The sequence below is a fragment of the Callospermophilus lateralis genome, chromosome 2 (genome assembly GCF_048772815.1).
Source record: "Callospermophilus lateralis isolate mCalLat2 chromosome 2, mCalLat2.hap1, whole genome shotgun sequence".
Taxonomy (NCBI): Eukaryota; Metazoa; Chordata; class Mammalia; order Rodentia; family Sciuridae; genus Callospermophilus; species Callospermophilus lateralis.
Genome location: NC_135306.1, coordinates 149,420,712 through 149,425,041, shown reverse-complemented (window position 1 = coordinate 149,425,041; position 4,330 = coordinate 149,420,712). Strand labels below are relative to the sequence as shown.

Here is a 4,330-nt window from a genome sequence, read left to right as displayed (position 1 = left end):
AAATGTTTGATATGATTGGATCTGTGAAAATCAGAAGCTATAACACAATGAGGCCAATGCCAGAGAGGGACAGACAGCAGCATGGTCTGGGCTAGGTACATACCCATCAGGAGGCTGTAAGAGGAAGGCCAAAAGAGAAAGAGGGCGATGTTTCAACCTGTAGGAAAAGTGGGAAGTGAAGGCGCCTGGCTGTGAAAGAAAACACATGCTGTTGTCTGGGGCTGGCATCGCTGCAGTCTGACTCTGCTGAAGTGGGAGGTGAGAGAGGACAGATCAGAAGTGCCTCGAGCAAGTCCTTTTCTTTTCTTTTTGGAGCTGAGGATTGCTTAACCACTAAGCCTCATCCCCAGCCCTTTTTTATATTTTATTTTGAGACAGGGTCTTGCCAAGTTGCTCAGGACCTCCCTGAATTGCTGAGGCTGAGTTTGAACCCTCAATCTTCCTGCCTCAGGCTCTGGAGCCCCTGGGATTACAGGCGTGCGCCACCGTGCCTGGCTATATAGCATACTCTTCTTCTCTGCTAAAAATTGGGACTTTATTCTGAAATCCACTGGGAACCACGGAGGGATTTTAAGCAGGGAATAACACCATCATTAACCACATGTCACTTTTTCCATATTAATTGACTCTAGTACTTCAACATTTTCGGAACTGAAGAACTCTGCTTTGTCCAGCGTTTGGTCCAAGACTCTTTCACTGCAGCCCAAAGACTCACATCTTTGGGATTTAAAAACATTATTCTGGAACAAATTTTAAAGTGGGCTAGGGTGCAAGGCCATAGGCCCTTCCGCCTGGCACCGGGTTCTTTTGCTGGCCACCCACCAGCCCCGGAGCATCAGCTTCCAGGATATCCCAGCGCTTAGCAAGACCAACTAGAGGGCACCACCAGCACCTACTCTAGAGTAGTCCAGCCAAGAGTGTGATAGAATGGTGCACCATGACCATGAAAGAAAGCTGGGCCTTCCTGTCCCCAAGCCATCCAAGACATGAGAAAAATGCTTTCTGAAAGCAGTTCATTTTTGAAGAGTGTGATTCTTGGAAGCATTTTATGGGCTTTGATCACTATGCTAGGCTATGTTAGAATTGGTCCTGGAAATACAGTGCACCACCATGAGCATCATTATGTACCAGCTCGTAACAAAGAAAATCTCTTGAAAGTTTCAGAGCTCACTAAGAGCTTGCAGGTATATTGTATCATCCTTGTAAAACCCAAAGATGTGAGTCTTTGGGCTGCAGTGAAGGATTCTTGAACCAAACACCGTGACAAAGCAGAATTCTTCAGTTTTGAAAATGTTGAAATATTTGAGTCAATTAATATGGAAACAAGTGACATGTGGATGATTAGTGATGAGAAAAGCTTACAAATACACCTTTGATAAGTATGGCGACCAATACAACTGGTTCCTCCTTGCGCGCCCTACTACATTTGTATAGTTGAAAATCTAAAGTATTTTTTGTTAAAAAAGGATCCATCACAACCTTTCTATATAGGTCACACTATAAAACATGAAGACCTTGAATATGTGAGTGTGGAAGGAGGAATTGTTTTAAGCGTAGAATCAATGGAAAGACTTAATAGTCTTCTCAGTGTCCCTAAAAAAAGTGTCCTAAACAGGGAGGAATGATTTGGAAGATATCTGAAGATAAGCAGCTAGCAGTCTGCTTGAAATATGCTGGAGTATTTGCAGAAAATGCAGAAGATACAGATGGAAAAGATGTATTTAATACCAAATCTATTGGGCTTTTTATTAAAGAAGCAATGACTAATCACTCCAACCAGGTGGTAGAAGGATGTTGTTCAGATATGGCTGTTACTCTTCATGGACTGACTCCTAATCAGTTGCATATAATGATATATGAGGTATACCATCTTAAGGCATTTGGACATCTTTTCAATGTTGTGATTTTCTTGCCTCCAAAGGATTCTGACAATGACTGAATGGAACAAGAGCATGTGTTAGATCACCATATAAGACATTGTCATTGTTTGTAATACAATATAATCACACATTAAAGTTTACTAGTACATTTTTAAATAGTGTGGAATTTTCCCCTTAAAACACATATGAAAAATTCAAGTGTGTTAAAAAGAAATGTTTTAAAAATAATTTTGCAAATAAAGGATATAATTATAAATATATTTTTAAGTGGGCTAGGGCAAGACGGGGCAGATTGGAATAGAGATGAGCCTAGAGAATATGAGGAGTAGCATGAATTTCCCCTTTCAGCAGAAAAACAAAAGAAAAAAGCAGACTGATAATAAGGAGGCTCTGAAATAGGGCAGGTGCAGGGAGATCTGAAATATGGAGGCATCTCCCTGGGGGAATGAGAAAGGGAACTAGAGGAGAGAGAGTTTGGGAAAGTCCTCCATCTGAGGACTTACTCCAGAGCCTTGGAAGAAAATATTGAAAGGTAAGACACTTCAGTGAGTCAGCCCAAAGTGTATGGAGAGCTTCCAAAAGTTCCATGTGTCAAAAATGTATGTATAGGAGTGTTTGAAGCCTCCCTCCGGGTTCTCTAGCAGCCGTGTAGCTCTCTTGCAGCTCTCAAAACAGGTTAGTATCTGGCTTGGTCCTAAGTTTTTTCCCTAAAAGGTCACTTCTCTCACCTCATTTCTGATCACTGGGCCTTTGAAGGAAGCTGAATTTCCCCCAGTTAGCTTATCAATAATGCTCACCCTGATAACAGATCACATAATATAACAATTTCAGTGGTGGAAGGAAAAGTAGACAACACCTTCTACAAACAGTATTTTGTAGCTCAACAAAAGGGATTATAGAGCCGAACAGTATTTAATTCAATTTCATCCATCTATTCATTCAGTTATCAGTTCAACAAATATTTGCTAAGGGCCTACCCCATGCTAGCTTTGGCCAAGGGGTCGGGGGCTGTGCTAAGAATCCAGAGATGAAAAGACCTTTGAAGAAGTCCCATTCTGTGGGAACTGAGACTCTACTACCTACTGTCCTACAGATTCAGGCCTTCAGTTCCTGCAGTCAGTGTCCTTCTCTAGAGAGAGGTGCCTCTAGAATGTCTGTCACACCCATTTCTAAGACACATTTCCTGCTGTTGCAGGGGCAGATTTATAAGCCTCATGACCATCCTCAGCCCCACCCACTTCTCCATTCCGCAAGGTTAACTAATCAGAGTTGTTGCCACCTTGTCTTCAGTTCTTGATGTTGAGAGCCACAGCCGAAGGGGCCCCAGCAAACTTTCAGACTGCCAGCTGATGAGCTGAAGGGGCCCCAGCAAACTTTCAGACTGCCAGCTGATGATTGGCTCACAGCGGCCCCAGCAACATCTAGCTGATTGGCTCCTCTGCGGTGATGCTCATTGGGCTGTTTCCCTGCCCTTTCAGACCATGGAGCTGCTCATTGGGGGACTTTTTTGGCTCCGCCCATGCGACCCAGCCAATCGGCCTCAAGAGCAGGAGGATTGTGGGAGGAAGAGGTTGTTGGGGTGTGTGGCTTGTGGGAAGCTGATGGTGGCAGTTGGGCTCTGAGGGTTTTTTCCTGAGGAGCTGTTTTGTTTATCGTGTGTGGTTCTAAAAATAAAGTTAGTTTCTTTTGACAAGTGGCTCCTGAATTGTGCCCAGCCAGACTGCGGCATTTGGTTCTGTCGCAGATGTAAGAATAACCAAACTGGAGTTCTGGATATCACATCTTCTTTTTGGTCTGTAGAAATCGCTTTAGTTAATCTGTCTGGAATCCAAATCAGCTGCTGTTCTCCCTGTGGAAACACATAAACAGACCCCCGATTCCAGACAATCACTGGGTCAGGACCTTAGTTAATCTCTCTGGAATCCAAATCGGCTGCTGTTCTCCCTGTGGAAACACACAAACAGACCCCCGACTCCAGACAATTACTGGGTCAGGACCTTTCCATTGTCCTGTTAGAATATCCTTCCAAAGTACCTTGGGCTCATATACATTTTTTGGACACATATGCCTTTCCGCAGCACTAAGCCCTGATGAATCCAAATTTAAAAAGTTTAGAGTAAAAAGGGTTATTTTAAGTTTATCTTTGGGGAATATATACCCCTTCCCAATTCCTTCTTTTTGCTTTAATAAGTACATTTTAATAGTTTGATGAGCTCTTTCAACTATGCCTTGTCCCTGTGGATTGTATGGGATTCCTGTTATATGAGTAATGCCAAATGATGAGCAAAATTGTTTAAAAGAGGTAGAAGTATAACCAGGGGCATTATCTGTTTTTAACTGTTTTGGAACGCCCACAGTGGCAAAATTTTGTAAGCAATGAGCTATAACATCTTTAGTTTTTTCTCCGGCATGAAGGGAGCCCATCAAAAATCCAGAAGTATCAACTGTAA

The 4,330-nt window shown here is 42.8% G+C and overlaps 1 pseudogene; it reads left to right on the top strand.

Moving 5' to 3' along the window:
- Positions 1-995: 995 nt before the first annotated feature.
- Positions 996-1,939, top strand: LOC143391294 (C1GALT1-specific chaperone 1-like; annotated as a pseudogene).
- The last annotated feature ends 2,391 nt before the right edge of the window (positions 1,940-4,330 follow it).